This window comes from Scyliorhinus torazame, chromosome 3, assembly GCF_047496885.1.
Source record: "Scyliorhinus torazame isolate Kashiwa2021f chromosome 3, sScyTor2.1, whole genome shotgun sequence".
Taxonomy (NCBI): domain Eukaryota; kingdom Metazoa; phylum Chordata; class Chondrichthyes; order Carcharhiniformes; family Scyliorhinidae; genus Scyliorhinus; species Scyliorhinus torazame.
This window is the reverse complement of record NC_092709.1, coordinates 150,982,001-151,003,345: the sequence shown is the minus strand read 5'-3', so window position 1 is coordinate 151,003,345 and position 21,345 is coordinate 150,982,001. Positions and strand designations below refer to the sequence as shown.

Genomic DNA, 21,345 nt, shown 5'->3' with positions numbered 1-21,345 from the left:
AAGTATACAGATAATAATACAATTGGTATTAACATGATTAACCACTGTGGAGCACCAATTATTAGAATGATGAACAATAACAAATGATGCATAAACTGGAGATTATATGGTACACTGTGAATACAGCATATCAGATATTAAGTCTTGGAAGAGAAACCAAGGTTTTTGTCGCATGTTGTGATGTTTGGAGATTGGGGCCTAGGAGAAAGCCTACCTGGCCCACAAACTGTTTCACCTGGCCCACAAACAGTGCTTTCCCCAAAGTTGTCCATGTCTCCACTCAGTTGTTAGGCTCGCCAAGACCTAAGATCATGGCTGATCTGATTGTGGCCTCATCGTCACATTCTGGCTTTCCCCTCATAACCCTTGAGTCCTTTGCCAAGGTGGGGTCCGGATTGGATTTTTCAAAATTTTAATATTAAGCCACTGTTTGAGGAATAAAATTACCCCTTTGGTCGTTTAACCTTGAAAGGAAGGGATTATCAGAAGCCTTTACACAAAATGGCAAATATGAAATGGTATAGATGCAGCAAATTCAGTCTTATTTTAAAGCAAATATTCAACAAAAATTGGTGAAAAATCAATTTTAGGCAGATGTCAGGAAATAGTCACGTGAAGAATGATCAACATATGGAACAATCTCCTGGATAGTGACAGCAAATCTTAGATTAATCAAGATCGCGTAAAATAAATGACAAGCAGACTCTTTTTTTCCATGAACTATTGTGCTAAAATGGGCTGAATAGACTTTTTAATCTGTATTTTTCTATGACCGTGTAATAATCAGAATAGGACTCTGAGATCGCTAAATTAAGAGCCATTTGCATTTATTTACACACTCCGTCGGCGGGCATCGTGGACCCTATGCCCGCCTCCAGCAGGCGGTCGGAGCATCGTGTTCGGAGGGGTGCCGGCGCCTATCCCAATTTTCCCCCATGTCTGATTTTCCATTCTATCGGGAAACGCATTTTTGGTGCCCTGGGATGAAGAATCCCGCCCTTAGTGTCCCAAATGGAGAATCCTGCCCACAATCTTAAAACAAAGGTATGTACAGCACAGGAACAGGCCCATTGGTCCTCCAAGCCTGTGCTCACTGACGTTTCAGTGCAGCGTTGAGGGAATGCAACATTTTTTTGAATATCTGTCTTCCAGATGAGATATTAAACCAAGGTTCCTCTCTCTGGTGGAAATATAAGATCCTATTATGAAGAGGAACAGGAGCATTCTGCATGGGTCATCAATAACATAAAAAACAAACTGTTGTCTCATTTCACTGATGCACTGACCCATACAGACACTGTAATTGCGAGGGAAATTTGAACTCCTGATGGACAGATTTACACTGTCTGGGACCCTCTGTGAGTGTCTCTTACACTGAACTCAGACTTGGCCTAGCTATGCATTACTTGCCTGTTTACTTACCCCAGAATTGTTACATAGTTTAATCTCTGGTATAATTTGGTGATTAACTGCATAACGCAATGCACTCTTTCACTTGACGCCCCCACACCCATCCACCTGACGACCCGTTGACTCGACTGCCAGACCGACCAGCCCCAAGATCCAACACATATCCACTATAATTTGACCTCCATCCATGTTACCTACAACTTGACTACTCCCGACTATCCCATTCCCACCTTGTCACAATCTCTAACTCACCTACCTGACTACCCCCCACCCACCACTCCAACTCCCCCCCCGGATCCGATACCTCTGATTGGCTAGTCTGCCCAGACTAAATACTTAACCACTGACCAGACTGCCCCTCGAATGGCACCCTTCAACTTGACACAATGAACCCCTGACTTGCTTCCCTGACTTGAATAACATCCATTCTGACCCCCTTCCCCTGACTCAACCAAACCCACCCAGCCTGATCACTCTCACGTGAGGCAACGTGAGCAACCTACTCCCCACGTCCCCACTCACTCACTGAAAACTTTGAGACCTTTACAAACTCACCTGAACATGGCAGATGATGTTGTAAAAAGGGGGTATATCCGCTTTGCCAGTGTTCCCCCATGAATGGATGCACTGGAGCATCACTCATGCAGCTGGGACAGGAAGTTCCAGCTGAAGAAATGAAGAATAATAAGACTGCAGAGACCTCCATAGTCAGCAGAGATCGCCTCAGCATTGCCACTGATTGGATTATCTGGGCCAAAGGTTCAGGCCAATTGGAATGAGCAGATTTTGTCAGGTGTGTCCACGAAGGATTTCTGACTCAATATGTAGATAGGCTGACTAGGGTGGAGGCCATATTGGATTTGATGCTTGGCAACGAACCAGGCCAGGTGTCAGATGTCTCGGTGGGAGAGTATTTTGGTGACAGTGACCACAACTCCTTTACCTTTACCATAGCCATGGAGAGTGATAGGAACAGACAGTATGGGAAGGTATTTAATTGGGGGAGGGGGAATTATACTGCTATTAGACAGCAGCTGAGGAGCATAAAGTGGGAACAGTTGTTCTTGGGGCAATACACAACAGTAATGTGGGGGTTGTTTAAGGAGCACTTGCTGTGAGTGCTGGATAGTTTTGTCCCACTTGAGACGAGGGAGGAATGGTAAGGTGAAGGGGCCTTGGATGACAAGAGAAGTGGAGCTTCTCGTCAAGAGGAAGAAGTAAGCTTACCTAAGATTGCGGAAACAGGATCTGGCACGACTGTAGAGGGTTACAAGGTAGCCAGGAAGGAACTCAAAAATGGACTTAGGAGAGCTAGAAGGGGACATGAAAAAGCCCTTGCGGGAAGGATTAGGGAAAACCCCAAGGCGTTCTACACTTATGTGAGAAATAAGAGGATGATCAGAGAAAGAGTAGGGCCGATCAGGGATAGTGGAGGGAACCTGTGCCTAGAGTCTGAGGAGATAGGGGAGGCCCTAAATGAATATTTTGCTTCAGTATTCACTAGAGAGAGAGACTTAGTTGCTCATGAGAACAGCGTTAACCAGGTTAATAGACTCAAACAAGTTGATTTTAAGGAGGATGTGCTGGAAATTTTGAAAAACATCAGGATAGTTAAGTCCCCTGGGCCTGACGGTGTATACAAGGTTACTGCGAGAAGCGAGGGGGGGGGGGGGGGGGAGATTGCTGCGCCGTTGACAATGATCTTTACGTCCTCACTCTCCACTGGAGTAGTACCGGATGATTGGAGGGAGGCGAATGTTGTTCCCCTGTTCAAGAAAGGGAATAGGGAAATCCCTGGGAATAACAGACCAGTCGGTCTTACGTCTGTGGTGAGCAAAATATTGGAAAGGATTCTGAGAGATAGGATTTATGATTATTTAGAAAAACATAGTTTGATTAAAGATAGTCAGCATGACTTTGTGAGGGGCAGGTCAGGCCTCACGAGCCTCATTGAATTCTTTGAGGATGTGACAAGACACATTGATGAAGGTCGGGCAGTGGATGTGGTATATATGGATTTCAGTAAGGTATTTCATAAGGTTCCCCATGGTAGGCTCATTCAGAAAGTTAGGGGGCATGGGATACAGGAACATTTGGCTGTCTGGATACAGAATTGGCTGGCCGAAAGAAGACGGATGGAAAGTATTCCCCCTGGAGGCCGGTGACCAGTGGTGTCCTGCAGGGATCTGTTCTGGGACCTCTGCTCTTTGTAGTTTTCATAAATGTCTTGAATGAGGGTTAGCAAGTTTGCTGATGACACACAGATTAGTGGAGTTGTAGGTAGTGTCGAGGGCTCTTGCAGGTTACAACAGGACACTGACAGGATGCAGAGTTGTGCTGAGAAGTGGCAGAATGGAGTTCAACCTAAATAAATGTGAAGTGATTCACTTTGGAAGGTCGAATTTGAATGCTGAATACAGGGTTAAAGGCATGATTCTTGGAAGTGTGGAGGAACAGAGGGATCTTGGGGTCCATGTACATAGATCACTCAAATTTGCCACCCAGGTTGATAGGGTTGTTAAGGAGGCGTATGGTGTGTTGGCTTTCATTAATAGGGAGATAGAGTTTAAGAGCTGCGAGGTTTTGCTGCAGCTTTATAAAACCCTAGTTAGACCACACTTGGAATATTGTGTCCAGTTCTGGTCGCCTCATTATAGGAAGGATGTGGATGCTTTGGAGAGGGTGCAGAGGAGATTTACCAGGATGCTGCCTGGACTGGAGGGCATGTCTTATGAAGAAAGGTTGAGGGAGTTAGGGCTTTTGTCACTGGAGTGAAGAAGTAAGAGAGGTGACTTCATAGAGGTGTACAAGGTGATGAGAGGCATGGATAGAGTGGATAACCAGAGACTTTTCCCCAGGGCAGAAATGGCATAATTTTAAGGTGATTGGAAGAAGGTACAGGGGAGATGTCAGAGGTCGGTTCTTTACACAGAGAGTGGTGGGTGTGTGGAATGCACTGTCAGCAGAGGTGCTGGAGTCAGAGGTATTGGGGACATTTAAGCGACTCTTGGACAGGCACATGGACAGCAGTAAATTGAAGATGTGTAGGTTAGGTTAATCTTAGATTAGGATAAATGGTCGGCACAACATCGTGGGCTGAAGGGCCTGTACTGTGCTGTACTGGTCTATGTAACTGAGAAAAGTTAGAGATATAACAGGTTCGAATACAAATAGGTCCTGATATCAGCACCCACCATTATTATGAAGTAAATTGGACAGCAACTTCTCGAGGACATATACAATTAAATGCAGAAACCCAGAAGTTGCAATCCAAATTGCCTTGCTCTTCCACAAGCTTTATTATAACAGTTCCTCATAAACTCGGAATTCAAATACATACAACAACATGCAACTGGGGTACTTACCCACGAGTTACACACCAAACATATGAGAAAAGGTTAGGGCTGTTGTGTTCAGGAGTGAACTAATTTCTAAAAGTGTGATAAACACTGCTAAACAGCTTCTCTGACAATGAAAATTAGTTTTACAGTTGTAGAATCTCCAGAACCTAATTAATATTGAGACTTTTTCTTTACTTTTTCTTTCACCATCTCTTTCATCACGTCTCTCAGTCTTTTCGGTCATTACTGATCTTTATTTCACTTTCTGTATATCATTTACATGTAATTTATACTTGCTGCCTTATACCTCTTAGTTTATGCTAAGTTTGCCCTTCAATCTAATTGGTTGAAATGCCTTACTCACAGATGTCCTATAGACGGTGACTCACTGCATCTGGGGCGAAATTCTCCTACCCGCCCCGCCATATTTCTGCGCCGACCGGCCGGCGGGAGTCTCCGTAACACAGGCCGGTCAATGGGGTTTCCCATTGTGGGGCAGCCCCACGCCGTCGTGAAACCCCCGGGTGCCGGCAAAACGGAGACTCCCGCCGGCGGAGAATGACGCCCCAGATTCTGGACGAGAGAAACTCTGGGTGGGATTCTCCGGTCTCTGACGCCAAAATTGCGTTCAGTGATTGGCCGGAGAATCCACGGGGGCCGCGCCACTTTGGCGATGCTCCACCCACTCCAAAGCGGCGTACTCTAGGAGTACACCACACGCCATCGGGACGGCCTCAGGACGTTACCTGAAGCCCTCCCCCGATGCTCTGCCCAATGGGCCGAGTTCCCGATAGCGTCGGACGTGTGTGGTATTTATTTTCGCGAACTCGGCGTGGCGGCTGCGGACTAAGTCCAGCGCTGCCACAGTCAGGGGGGGAGCCGATCGCAGGCAGGGGGTCTTTGGTGGGGCTGGGGACACTGGTGGGGTGTGGTCAGGGGGTGGCAAGCCTGGCCAAAAGGGGGTCACTATTAGACAGGCCGGGTCCGCGCATGGACGGCGCCATGTTGCACGGCGCGGTTGCTGCAGGCCACCGCCCTGCGCATGAACGGCCACAGACCCGGCATCTCTTCGGCTATATCTGCAACTAGAGGCGGGGGCTTTACTCTGCGTGCCTGCTAGACCCCCACCAGATGGAGGATCGGTGGAGGTTTTGCGCCATTTTTCTGGTTATAGAACGCTACTGTTCCCACGCCGGCCTCAGCACTTAGTCTCAGAATCGGAGAATCTAGCCCTCCATGTGGGCGTTTGTTAGTGAGGGAAACAGTGAGCATTGTTCTGTCAATGCTAACTGCAAAATTCAATATGACATGATAGTGGAATACATCTTATATATTTGTAGGCCAATGTAATCCCGACTGATCTGAATGGTTTATATTTATTAAATGGATCCTCACTCTTGTGGATTACCATTCAGCAATGCCACAATGACATATTAAATGTGCACGATTGCTTACTTACTTTCTTGAGAAAAATGTCTGTTTATAATCATGAACCTCTTGAAATAGGAATTGTCACATTATAACTTATCACCTTGAATCATTGTATTCTACTTCATCAACAGCCTAATATAAGGATTGCACAGAAGCAACAACCATCATAAAGTTCGCAATTACACTTGCATCCAGAAGCATATGGATCACGTCCCTGATATTGTGTAAAATTGACCCAGGAAACATACTGATCTGGATTCCCCAGTCTCCCAGCCATGTGTTTCTCAGCAGCACGCCATTTGTTGGCGGACGGATTCTCTACTCCCGCTGCTTGTCAATTGGATTTCCCATTGAAGCCACCGCATGCCGCCGGGAAATCGGGATGGGAGGTGCGCTGCCGGCTGGAACAGAGAATCGCAATGGCCGGAAAATTCCAGCCATTATTTAATAGCAGCTGTTATTAGATTCTAAAGAACCGCTATTCATCAATTGGAAGATGTTTAAAACAGTTACATTAATTGTTAAATTCTTTATTGAAATTAATAGATGAAACTAATTAATTCAAAAGGCTAACTTTGTTTCTTTTTTTTAATGTGTTCCTTCCAGCTTCCTTATGGTCGTGTGATTACTATAAAGATGCTGCAGGCATTAGGATGCTTTAAGAATAAGTAAGGTGTTGTCAGAAGAGCTTTCGGAGTTTCTGGACCAAACTGTCAGCCAGAATTGTGGAGATAAGGGTAATTTTAGCTAACCAAAGACCCTAGAGTTAAAACAAATCTAAAAAAAAATAAATGTAAAAAACAGAAGTGTTCATATTTCACCCTGCAGGCAAAGTCAACTTCTATCATTGGGTCTAAGAGCTCTAAATCTGTGACTTGAAAGGAAACTTATTATACTATTCTAGTGGAAATGTAACAGACTACTTTCACTGATGTGTTGTACAAAAGTGGGATTAATGAACATTGTAGCAGAACCTAATGGTTTTTTAATCTCTGTGATCTGTGTTTCCATGAAGTAAGTTCTATTAAAATGGAAATTCTTATATGCTTCATAGAAAATCAAACTAACCAAATGTAAACACATGTCTAGCAAAGTTTAAAACAGATCTTGTTTTCCAAATGAATTGGTTTCTGTTCAGTCATTTACAAAATGATATCTCACTCGTGCAGACTTTTATTGTAGTGTGTGCAATAACCAGGGATCACCTCTCAGTTTGAAAATAAATGTGTCACATTTCATAGTAATCTTTCACTGTCAAACACTTTTCAGTAGACAAAAAAAAAATGTGCTTGCATCTTATGCCAGACGGGCGCTCAGACTGATTTGTAAGGTCTGGTTGGACAAAGCCTCTCTCAACTTGAACTGCGTCACCTAGTGTATCTATTGACAATGTTCCAGTTTTCCTAAATCATGGAATTTATGCACGGGGTAATTATCGAGTGCAAGACAAAACAACGAACAAGATTTTCGAAAACTTGTGAATTCTGTCACGAGTTTGCTTTCTGGCTGTATAGCACTGATATACATCTGTCGTGGCGTGCATTTAATGTCAAATTATAAATGATCCGTGACACATTTTTGACCTTTGTAGAAAAAGGAACCAAACCCAGAATTGATAAGGAAGGTCAGTCAATTTGCTGCAGCAACCACAGCAAAGGTAATGGCTGCTTGCACTCAAAAGTAGCCTAGAGCTTATCTATGATCTATGAATCAGGTATCCTGACAGTGCCAGTAAATGAAAACAGTGTTCACTAGTAGGACTCTCTAAATACTCAATTAATCCAGTTTGTGAGAGTGAAAGAATTATACAGGATCAATAGTGCCATTGGGCCGATTATGCTTCTGCTGGAATTCCAGATATAGTTCAATTCCGTGTTCTTGCTCCCTACCAATTGAAACGCTTCCTTTCAAATATTTATTAATTTCTGTTTTAAAAACAAGTATAGATTCTACCTCCACCCGTGCTTGCAGTAGAGTATTCCACTTCCTAACAGCTCTCTGAAGAAATAGATTTATTGGGTTTGTTCTCTACCAGGCAGGGCGAGAGAGCGAGAGGATGAAACCAGAATGTCCAACAGATAATCAGCATTTCCCTTAAGCAGCCTCAATAACAACATAAAATATACCCATCCCGTCAAGGTACCAAGATTAAACCTTAAGGTTTATAGTATTATTATTCAACTACTTTACAATATATGTAAGACACAATGTCAAACAGATTCTGACACTGTAGTTCAAAAAGTATCTCTAAGGATCTTTTGCATGACCAGAACTCCACCCGCTTCATCATCATCATCACCGCCACTACTATTACCAAGCACTTGATGTTTTCCAGTACATGTCTGCTTTTCCAGAGGGTGACAGCCCATATCAACAAGGATGATTGATTTGACATTCCAGATATATTACTTCCCTCGAAAGAAGTAGCCTGGTTAGAAGGGAAGAAATGCAGCAGTGATCCCAATATTTTACTTTTGTTCTCATTGGCCTACTTGAGGTCCCAAACGTCCAAAACCTCAGATTTGAAAAATGATCCTTGTATTTAAATCATACCATGGTTGTTTCCCCCCCCCCCCCCGGCCCAAATAATCATTCAGATTATATGATAATAACGACCTACATTAATTCCTAGATCTTTGAGAATATCCGGTCAAACAGAATATTAGAAAGATCTTTGGAGAGTAATTACCACAATGTGCTTGCTCCCACCAAAGGCTTACCTCATGTCCATTTAATAATATACAAGTACTGTACATATCAATGATCTCTCAGGGTTCCTTCACCTTTAAAAAAATAAAAGACTGATGCATGTTGATGAAGACATTTTCAGTGGGTTTCATGAAAAAGATAGGAGGGAGTAGGTCTCAACTATAGACATGCAACATTATTTTAGACGTTGGCCACGATTCACCCGACGTATTTCTATGACCGGCTTTAGCATTTAGTGGGGTGACTCTTGGTGGCTGCAGCGCTGGGAGACACCTTGCTATTCAACAGCACTTTGCCCTTGGGGAGCTTCTCTCTGCCGAGGCCGCACTGGAGTGATTTCTTGCTGGCAAGCTGAAACTCGCCAGCAGGAAAGGCTCCTCGCAGTTTGGGGTGCCATTTTGGAAGGCTGCCCCGATCTCTTCCCCCCCCCCCCCCCCCCCCCCCACCTTTCAGGACCCCGCTTTCAACCTCCCCACTCTTGAGGAGGCCCCCGGGAAACCCCCCCTACCTGGTAAGACACTCTGGCCTGATCTGTGGCAGTGCCAACCAGGTACCGGGCACCCTTACACAGCCAACCTGGCAGTGCCCCTACAAGCCTGGCAGTGCCCCTGCAAGCATGGCAGTGCCAGGTTGCCAGGATGACACTGCAAAGGTGTAAAGGTGCAAGAGGGATAGCCAGGCTGCCACCTTCCCTGTCCCAACTGCCTGAATTCTCCATTGGCTTTAGAGACCCCCCAAGGTACCATTACAACTGGTCCATGTTTGTCTGGACCAGGAATAAACGGCGCCCTGGCGAGTTCTCCAAGGCCCCGATGGCGGGAGAATCCGGTGAATGTATAATTAAATGTGCCATATGGCTGACTTAAATATGCAGATCTGGGTCAGGCCAAGTGAAGGCAATATCCAGATTGCGACATTTCGTGAGATTCTGTTAAATCTCGTGAGACGTTTTGAGCTGAATCAAATCCGTTGTCTCCTCAACAGGTGCTTGTTCTTGTTCTGTCTTAGCATGTTTACCACGTTACAAATCGCAGCCCAGTCTTCCACTTTTGCACCTGAAAACACACCTCTCCTCGCAAGGGAGTCAAGAAAGGAGGGATTGAGAAATCTGGCGAGTGCCAATCACTGCTGTTGTTCTGGCAGTGTCCAAAACAGTGTATAAGTGCTAATTGTTATTTAGAGAAAGGGGATGTAACAGAAGTAGTCTGTATACATTTTCAGAAGCCATTCAAGGGGCGGAACTTAATGCCCTTTTAGACAGTGTGGATGAAGTAGGAGCCCAGATCCCATGGAGGCCCAGCATGGTTCAGCACAGAATCATGTTGCTACATGGTGCGGCGCTGCTCTCCAATGCTGAATCCTGAGCCAAGTCAGGACAATATTGCTCAACTCCACTAAGACGGTACTTTCACCTGCAGACCAGACAATGTTAAGCCATTAAAGTGCCCAAACGTTAAAGGAAAAACTAGAACAGGGTTCCCAAAATGCATTTGTTATCCAACTCACTGCTGACAATTTACATCAGTGCTGTGGAGTTTCCTTCAGTCTGTTCCATTGTCTCTTGCCATCCAAAATCCTTCTTGCAACAGATGATGGTTGGATGTAAATTTGGGTGCGAACTTCACTTGCTCATAACATCCTGGGCTTCTCACCAATAACAGGGAACGAGAGAATATAGGAACTTTTTTTAAATTAAGGGGCAATTTAGTGTGGCCAATCCATCTACCCTGCATATCTTTGGGTTTTGGAGGTGAGACCCACGCAGACACGGAGAGAATGTGTAAACTCCACATGGGCAGTTACCTGGGGCCGGGATCGAAAACGGGCCCTCAGCGCCGTGAGGCAGTAGTGCCAACCGTTGCTCCACCATGCCACCTGGAGAATGTAGGAACAAGGTGAGTAAAGCTGTTTAGATCAACTTGCTCTTGTGGAGGGAAAGTGTTGATAAATATGGCCATGCAAAATTGACAAGCAGGCAAAGACCAATCAATCTATCAAAGTTTCCCACACGCATGATGGCCAATACATCCTTCTGCTCTACCCCTCCAGCTATCTCTCCCTCCTTCCCTCCTTCTCTCCGTCCATCCCATCCTTTCACTGCTGCAGGTTTGTACTCTCCTTGGAAAGGTAAAGAAACAAGAAGGATACTCTGCAAAATACCTCTTAGACTATCACACCTGGGCAATTCTAGACACTTCTATCTGATGCTAGTTTGGTCTCTGGGATGAGAGGGTTGTCCTAGGTTGAGATGCTGAACAAATTGCTTCTGCACTCTTCAGAGTTTTGAAGAGTGAGGGGTGGTCCCACATAAACATTCAGGATTATGACGGGTCTTGACAATATAGGTACCAAGAGGTTGTTTCCCCTGACTGGAGAATCTGGAAAAAGTGGGCACAGTTTCAGGATAAGGAGCCAATCAGTTCGGAGTAAGGTGGGGAGAAATTTCTTCACTTGGAGGGTTGCGAATCTTTGAAATTCTCCACCCCAGGTAGTTGTGAATATGCCATCATTGAATATATTTAAGGCTGAAACAGGTAGAATTTGCTCTCCTAGTGAATCAAGGAATATGGGAATGTGGAGTTGACGTCTGAGGTCAGCCATATCATATTAAGTTAGGAGCAGGCTTAATGGGTGTCATAATCGTCTGCAAATATTTCTTAAACTATTATGTTAGTTTTGTCATTGGGCAGCACAATGGCGTAGTGGTTAGCATTGCTGTCTCACGGCGCCGAGGTCCCAGGTTTGATCCCGGCTCCGGGTCACTGTCCGTGTGGAGTTTGCACATTCTCCCTGTGTTTGCATGGGTTTCGCCCCCACAACCCAAAGATGTGCAGGGTCGTTGGATTGGCCACGCTAAATTGCCCCTTAATTGGAAAAAAAATGAATTGGGTACTCTAGATTTATTTTAAAAAAATGTTTTGTCACAAATTCTCCACCGGCGGGATGCTTCGTTTTGCCGACAGCCCGGGGGTTTCCCAACAGCATGGGGCTGCCCCACAACGGGAAGCCCCATTGACCACCGGCGTAACAGAGCATCCCACCGGCGGGGTGAAACAAAAATGTGGCATGGCGGGGCGGTGAATCCAGCCCATGAACTATTATTTTTTTCGGCAATAAACTAACAGGAGACTGGCCCCTGAGGGTATGCCGTCCTCTGATAGTAAAGTTTTCTTGTTGGGTCTGGATGCCCGCCTGACTGCCTCATCATTGTCAAATATTATGAAATCCTGAATCAGTTTTAAGATGGAGTTAGAATTATTCTAAGCAACTTTACCTCAGTTTTTTCCCCACTAGGATAGGATTGAGACATATTTGAAGAATATAGCCCAAACTTGAAAAATAAAGGCTGGGATTTTCCAGCCCTACCCCCAGTCCCCATGATGGGTTTCACCTACAGCTGATGTGGTAAGCCATCAGCCGCTGGGGAATCTTTCGATCCCATCTTATGTCTATGTGCTATTGCATGGCTCGCTCACCTACCACTGGGGGACCCACCGCAGGCCTGAGACTTCGGCTGGACCGCAAAATACCATCAGTGGGAAGGGCTGGAAAGTACTGTGTAAAATATATTTGGATTCATACTGTATTCTATTAAAATTGGACGCATTCACAAATGAAGCATGGAAAAAGACTGGGAATTAAAAATAGACTGGTGAAATCAGAAATTCTTTGAAAGTAATTTTTAAGATATACACAAACAAGAATCTGTAGAAACCATTAATCGTGCACATTAATCATGTTACAGTGAATCAGTTCCTTGTACGAATGATAGATTTTAATTGTGAGTTTACTTAAAGGAGATCATGCTTCCAAATTGATTAACAGCAGCCATTAGATCTCACAAAGGTAACTTTGATGAGAGAGACTATTTGACCACCTAGTTTTTAGAAATATATCACACCTTCTGAATAAAGATTTTACATTGATTATTTTCATTGGAAAATTATTCAGATATTAAATTATCCTTGGATGGAATTTAATCGAGCCTACTAAAACAAGCAGTTTGGCAGCCAGGCCAATAAATCGTGCGGCACGGGCAGAAAAACCTCCCTGGATTACGTCGGCGGTGGAAAGGGAGCTATGTGTACAACTTGCTCGCTGGCATTGGGAATGTAATTAGGCACATTAATGAGCCAGTTAAGAGTACTTTTGCATTTCCCACCGGTCTACTGTGCATGCTGAAACCCACCCAATGAAAGCTGGTGGTTTTTCTTGAGTTGTCTCTATTGCAGAGCTTGCATTCGAGCAGAAAAAGATGGAGGTGTTGAGGGGTGGTGCTCCTCGCAGGAAGCTGTTCTTTGATAGGGAGAGGGCCAGAACCTTAAAGCACCTATGTTCAACCAGAGGGATAGGGAGCGGCTTAAGAAGGTGGCAGTGTATAACCAGGTGAATCTGTCCTCAAATTGGTGGGATGTAACAATGTGAGTCATCAACCCAGTCCAGTTGAGTCCATTGGCACTTGATGGGATGCACAATGAGGCTGAAGGCATATCTGCAGAGGCACCATAAAAGGACCCCCCAACCCCCAGCATCAGTCACAGGACAAAGCATAATGCCAAGCAGCAGAGAGAGACAGACAAAGCAGTCCACCGTACTCTACAGTTTAGCATGACCTACCCACAAATGGCAGGTAGGCATTGTCAGAGCTCGGTGTCATGCATCTTGAGCAGACAAATAATTTGCTCAACAATGACCCTTGTGGAGTTGTGACTTATCTTTCTTCAGTATCAAAATGAGGAATCCTTAGTCACATCATGAACCAGGTCCAGAGAGAGGGAAGACCCTGTCCCCTGGGATTATTCCATTCAGCTGTTTCTGTGCAGTAAACAGGTGTGACAGTTGGGAGTTTTGATAAATGTAGGCATGATGGCTGTTGCCTGGATCCCTGGCATACACCTACAGAATTTACTTTTGATGGTCACATGCAATCTGAATAGTTAACAAATAGAACCCCTTCCTGTTGATGAATGCTCCACTTGGTCTTGGGGTGTGGTTATGGCAATGTGGATGCAGTGGCAGAAAGCCAGCCATGACCGCAAATCCCATGGACCATCCAGCTTGGCTGTTATTGTCTGTCCAATATTTAATGAAGCCACCAGTCCTCTTGAAGAGAGCGCTGGTGATGTCCTTTATGCAGCACTGAGTGGCAGCCTGGGAGATTCCACACATGCCTCTTGTCTGGACTGACTGTGAATGCTGTTCAGTACAGTCAAGTGACGCTGTTACACATCATTCTGGTACGTTGCGCCCTACATAACCTGGTCAGGCGAAAGGGAGGAACATATAAATCTCAAGGAAGACGAATTAGCACAAGCTTTATCAGACGATTGAGAGGGGTGGATACTTCAGGAAGAAGGATGAGAACATTTACACTGCTGATGCCAGAGTGGTGGATGTGAATGTAAGGGGAGTGAAAGAAAACCTCAGCCTCACTTGACCTGGTCTAGTCTGCTATGAGGGCCTGTTGGTCACAGTTCTTCCTCTCTGGCCATTGAAACTTCATGGCATTCAGCTTTAAAATCTCATTAAGGCCTTCAAAGTCTGGTGAACTGATGCTCACATTCGTTACAACTACAACATATCATGCACATTGCACACATGTTAATGAATACTCCCAGTTTTTGCTTGTTCAATATCATTGAGCCCTCAAAGACAGTAGTAAACAACACTGAAAGAACAAAGTATTAATTCAACATAGATGATATCAATATGACAAAGTAACAGAAACCCCAGTGCGACAATGGAATGCTTAAAACGTTAGTGCGTGCTGCGGCAAACTGTGTCTCCAGCAGCTACAGGAGACTTGGAGGCTGACTGCTGATCTCCATGCCCCAAGGTCTTTGATGACTGAGGTAGGCATCCTCTGGGTGCCACAGGCCTGGATAACCCGGGTCAAGTCAGTTCCTGCACCAATGCAGGTGCTGGATTTGCAGCCACTGCTGCTGGAGGAGGGTCACTGGCAAAAGTGTTGGGAAATTCCTGACCACCCTCAGAGTGTCTTGAGGGGAGCCCTGAAGTTTGACAGATTGAAGCTCCTCAATCACCTTGGTGCAAGCTGGCAACTGCCTGCTTTCCATGGGTGAAGGTGCTCCTGGAGGGAGGTCCAAGAGCATTGACCACCTCTCGCTGGCCCACTGTAACATGGTACCTGTGATGGTCTGCAGGTGAATGTCCACACCAGGTACTCACAGAGGGTCTGCCTCTCCATTGTGGTGACCAACCGCTCCATGGAGGAGACAATGCCCTCACCCACCTGAGATGTGACAGAGGTCGTGGCCTGGATGGACACCTCCCTTGCCTGTGCGTGTCTGTTCAAAGCCTCAAGCTGCTCTGCCAGATTCTCCCCTCTTCGTTTCTGTCTGTGGCTCTCATCATGGACTCAATATTTGGGGAGAATGGGATCAAAGGTTATGGGGAGAAAGCAGGATTAGGCTATGAAGTTGGATGATCAGCCATGATCGTGATAAATGGCGGAACAGGCTCGAAGAGCCAAAAGGCCTCGTCCTGCTCCTATCTTCTATGTATCTGTGTATTATCAGTCTGTGTGCAGCATGGGACTGGCTTCTGTAGCCACCTGAGTTGGCCACTTCCTGACTTAAAATGGAGAACAGCAAAGGCTGAAGGGAAATTCAGCCAACACAGGCAGAAACTAGCAGATGTAAGTTTACTGTGTATTAGACTCTGCAAAAACCCAGACAGCATCGATACAAGCAGCCATCTGCAAAGTAATGTAGCAGCCATCTGCATAGTAATGAGCGATCCCCGGGAACAATCGAATCATTTGAGGTAAACAAAGCCAAGCCAGACTCCTCGACGCCAGCAGGAGCCAATACAAAAGAGGTTAACGGACACTCAAAAACTGCCCAACGATCAGGGAACAGCTCCAATATTGGAGAAATCGAACCAAGCGATTGGAACGAAGTCCAATCACTTGAAACCAGGTACGGGGTCCGCCCCAAAAGGCGGGAAGACCCTAGGGACTATAAAGTAAAGCCCCCAAGTTCAAATTGTTCTTCTTGACAGGGTCACTCAGCAACGCAAAGCAACCCTTGAGAGTGACCTGTCCAGCTGCCGCTCCAAAGAAGTAAGTCTCAAGTCAACGCTCACTACGAGATAGGCGCTCCTAGCTACCAGTCCATACCAGCTTTGAATCCCGCAGTTTCAGAATCTGAACAAAAGGCCATTTGTTCCCCTGACCTGGTGGGCCAGTCCGAAGCTAAGTATAGGCCTGTTAGTTGTAGAAATAGCCTAGAAAGTAGAATTTGTGCATGAGTCGCGATTTACTGTGTATAATAAATGTGTATTGATTTGAATCTTACTAATTGGTGTGTTGAGTTATTGATCATTGCTTGAACTTGAACCTCAAGGCGGTATCATAAAGATACCTGGCGACTCTAGAGCAAAGGTTATAAAACAGAGCCAATTGAACCAACCAATAGTTAGTAACACTTCCAACAGTCCTCCCACTGTCAGTGACTTGGTTGCTACAACCATTGACATCTGCATCTGCTCGACAGTGAATGTGACCCAGAACTGAATCATGGATGTCTACCCATCCAGGTGTGTGTATCTATACTGGTGCTTGGAACAGGGGAAAAATGTGATGCTGTGCCCTCTGAGTTATGAACATATTTGTCATCAGAGCAGATGACATGAGTTTCGCTGGAGGCTTCCTACGGCACATCTTCTTGCAGTGTTCTTGCTAAGGAAAGACAAACACAATTAGGTTCTGTGATACTAAGCACTCAGATACTGACTATGGTACAGTGCTTTCCCTTTCAGTGTGAGCTCATCACAAATTCTAATAGTCCTTATTCTGCATGCCAGACACTCTGATCTTTACATCTGATAATGAGGACATGATGAGTCATTAGTGTCAAGTCAAAGTGATCATTTTAACCTGCCGTGAATAACTCAGTGAATTTGATTAACTTCTCAGAGCATTTGCAAAGTTATCAATATTGCGGCTCAGGGAAGACCAATTTCTTTTTTATTTTATTTTAGCGTACCCAATTCATTTTTTTCCAGTTAAGGGGCAATTTAGCATGGCCCCAGTTAAGGGGCACCTAGCTTGCACATCTTTTTGGGTTGTGGGGGCAAAATCCACGCTAACACAGGGAGATTGTGCAAACTCCACAAGAACGGGATCGAACCTGGGACCTCGGCACCACCACATTCCCACTGTTTCCACAATCCCCACTGCCACATTCCCGCTGTCTCGACAATCCCCATAACCACCACATTCTCGCTGTCTCCACAATCCCCACACCACCACATTCCTGCTGTCTCCCGAATCCCCATCACCACCACATTCCCGCTGTCTCCCCAATCTCCATCACCACCATATTCCCGCTGTCTCCCCAATCCCCATCACCACCACATTCCTGCTGTCTCCCCAATCCCCATCACCACCACATTCCCGCTGTCTCCCCAATCCACACACCACCACATTCTCACTGTCTCCCCAATCTCCATCACCACCATATTCCCGCTGTCTCCCCAATCCCCATCACCACCACATTCCCACTGTCTTCACAATCCCCATCACCAACATATTCCTGGTGTCTTCAAAATTCCACTGTCTTCACAATCCCGCTGTCTCCACACTCGCACTGTCTCCACAATCCCCACCACCAACCACATTCCCACTGTCTCCACAATCCTCATCACCACCACATTCCCGCTGTCTCCACAATCCCCACTGCCACATTCCCACTGTCTCCACAATCCCCATCACCACCACATTCCCGCTGTCTCCACAATCCTCACTGCCACATTCCCGCTGTCTCCCCAATCATAAGAACATAAGAACTAGGAACAGGAGTAGGCCACCTGGCCCCTCGAGCCTGCTCTGCCATTTAATGAGATCATGGTTGATCTTTGTGGACTCAGCTCCGTTCTCCGGCCCTACACCATAGCCCCGAATCCCTTTATTCTTTAGAAAGGTATCTATCTTTTTCTTAAAAACGTTTAAAGAAGGAGCCTCAACTGCTTCACTGGGCAAGGAATTCCAGAGATTCACAACCCTTTGGGTGAAGAAGTTCCTCCTACACTCCGTCCTAAATCTACCTCCCCTTATTTTGAGGCTATGCCCCCTAGTTCTGCTTTCCCCGACCAGTGGAAACAACCTGCCCGCATCGATCCAATCTATTCCCTTCATAATTTTATATGTCTCAATAAGATCCCCCCCGCATCCTTCTAAACTCCAATGAGTACAGTCCCAGTCTACTCAACCTCTCGTCATAATCTAATCCCCTCAACTCTGGGATCAACCGAGTGAATCTCCTCTGCACTCCCTCCAGTGCCAATATGTCCTTTCTCAGGTAAGGAGACCAAAACTGAACACAATACTCCAGATGCGGCCTCACCAACACCCTATACAATTGCAGCATAACCTCACTAGTCTTGAACTCCATCCCTCTAGCAATGAAAGACAAAACTCGATTAGCCTTCTTAATCACCTGTTGCACCTGCACACCAACTTTTTGCGACTCGTGCACCAGCACACCCAGGTCCCTCTGCACAGCAGCATGTTTTAACATCTTACCGTTTAAATAATAATCCATTCTGCTGTTATTTCTCCCAAAATGGATAGCCTCACACTTGGCAACATTGAATTCCATCTGCCAGACCCTAGCCCATTCACCTAACCTATCCAAATCCTTCTGCAGACTTTCGGTATCCTCTGCCCTTTTTGCTTTACCACTCTTCTTAGTGTCGACTGCAAACTTTGACACATTGCACTTGGTCCCCAACTCCAAATCGTCTATGTAAATTGTGAACAACTGCGGGCCCAACACTGATCCTTGAGGGACCCCACTAGTTACAGGTTGCCAACCAGAGAAACACCCATTTATCCCCACTCTCTGCTTTCTGTTAGTTAACCAATCCTCTACCCATGCTACCATTTTACCCTCAATGCCATGCATCTTTAGTTTATGCAGCAACCTATTGTGTGGCACCTTATCAAAAGCTTTCTGGAAATCCAGATATACCACATCCATTGGCTACCCGTTATCTACTGCACTGGTAACGTCCTCAAAAAATTCTACCAAATTAGTCAGACACGACCTACCCTTTGTGAACCCATGCTGCGTCTGCCCAATGGGACAATTTCCCTCCAGGTACCCCGCTATTTCCTCCTTAATGATAGATTCCAGCATTTTCCCTACAACTGAAGTTAAGCTTACCGGCCTCTAATTACCCGCTTTCTGCCGACCTCCTTTTTTAAACAGTGGTGTCACGTTTGCTACTTTCCAATCCTCTGGGACCACCCCAGAGTCTAGTAAATTTTGATAAATTATCACGAGTGCGTTTACAATTTCCCTAGCCATCTCTTTTAACACTCTGGGATGCATCCCATCAGGGCCAGGAGACTTGTCTACCTTTAGCCCCATTAGCTTGCCCAATACTGCCTCCTTAGTGATTACAATCATCTCAAGGTCCTCACCTATCATATCCTTATTTCCATCAGTCACTGGCATGTTATTTGTGTCCTCCACTGTGAAGACTGACCCAAAAAACCTGTTCAGCTCCTCAGCCATTTCCCCGTCTCCTATTATTAAATCTCCCTTCTCATCTTCCATAGGACCAATATTTACCTTAGCCACTCTTTTTTGCCTTATATATTTGTAGAAGCTTTTACTATCTGCTTTTATGTTCTGAGCCAGTTTACTTTCATAGTCTACCTTACTCTTCTTTATGGCTTTTTTTAGTAGCTTTCTGATGTCCCCTAAAGACTTCCCAGTCCTCTAGTCTCCCACTAATTTTTGCCACTTTGTATGTTTTTTCCTTCAATTTGATACTCTCCCTCACCTCCTTAGATATCCACGGTCGATTTTTCCCCTTTCTACCGTCTTTCTTTTTTGTCGGTATGAACCTTTTCTGAACACTGTGAAAGATCGCTCGGAAGGTTCTCCACTGTTCCTCAACTGCTTCACCATGAAGTCTTTGCTCCCAGTCTACCTTAGCTAGTTCTTCTCTCATCCTATTGCAATCGCCTTTGTTTAAGCATAAAACACTAGTGTTTGATTTTACCTTGTCATCCTGCAACTGTATTTTAAATTCCACCATATTGTGGTCGCTCCTTCCAAGAGGATCCCGAACTATGAGATCATTAATCATTCCTGCCTCATTACACAGGACCAGATCTAGGACCGCTTGTTCCCTTGTAGGTTCCATTACATACTGTTCCAGGACATTATCCCGGGCACATTCTATAAACTCCTCCTCAAGGCTGCCTTTACCAACCTGGTTAAACCAATCGATATCAGATTAAAATCTCCCATGATAACCGCTGTACCACTTCTACATGCATCCGTTATTTCTTTGCTTATTGCCTGCCCTACCATCCTGTTACTATTTGGTGGCCTATAGACTACTCCTATCAGTGACCTTTTCGCCTTACTATTCCTGATTTCCACCCAAATTGATTCAACCTTGTCCTCCATAGCACCAATATCATCCCTTACTATTGCCCGGATGCCATCCTTAAACAACAAAGCTACACCACCGCCCTTACCGTCCATTCTATCCTTTCGTATAGTGTGGTACCCTTGGATATTTAACTCCCAGTCATGACCATCTTTTAACCATGTTTCAGTAATGGCCACTAAATCATAGTCATTCGCGATGATTTGCGCCATCAACTCATTTACCTTATTTCGTATACTACGAGCATTCAGGTAAAGTACACTTATGCTGTTTTTTATGTCTTTGTTATGAATCCTACACCTTGATCAGTAACTTTTCGCAATTTATTTTTCCTCTTCCCTTTCTCCTAATTTTCCTTGTCTTTGAACCCATATGTTCTATATCTCTACATAATAACCTGTCACGTAACATGCTGCCTTGATCTCCATTAACCATTATACTGTCCATAGCTTTACACTTCCCTTCCCCCAACTTGCTAGTTTAAAGTCCTTGTGACCAACCTATTTATCCTATTCGCTAGAACACTGGTCCCAGAATGGTTCAGGTGAAGACCGTCCCAACGGTACAGGTCCCTCCTCCCCAGTACTGATGCCAATGCCCCATGAAATGGAATCCCTCTTTCCCGCACCACTCCTTTAGCCACGTGTTAACTTCTCTAATTTTCTCAACCCTATGCCAATTGGCACATGGCTCGGGTAGTAATCCAGAGATTATAACCCTGGAGGACCTGCTCTTTAATTTAGTCCCTCGTGTTTGATAAGCCCCAAACAGGTCCTCTTTCCTAGTCTTACCTATGTTGTTAGTCTCAACGTGGACCACAACAACTGGATCCTCCCCCTCCCTCTCCAAAATCCTTTCAAGCCGATCAGAGATGTCCCCCAAACTGGCACCGGGCAGGCAACATGCCATGCGGGACTCTCGATCTGGCTTACAAAGGATGCCATCAATCCCCCTAATTATAGAATCCCCTACAACTACCACTTGTCTTTTTGCTCCCCCCTCTTGAATGGCTTCCTGTACC

At 45.3% G+C, this 21,345-nt stretch overlaps 1 long non-coding RNA gene across 3 annotated transcripts in view; it reads left to right on the top strand.

The window, feature by feature from the left end:
• Window positions 1-7,377, top strand: part of LOC140409539 (uncharacterized) — a 206,444-nt gene extending 199,067 nt beyond the window's left edge. For all 3 annotated transcript variants that reach the window (XR_011940378.1, XR_011940379.1, XR_011940380.1), the window contains one exon: window positions 6,314-7,377. This is a non-coding gene — a long non-coding RNA (uncharacterized lncRNA). The remainder of the gene's footprint in view (window positions 1-6,313) is intronic.
• The last annotated feature ends 13,968 nt before the right edge of the window (window positions 7,378-21,345 follow it).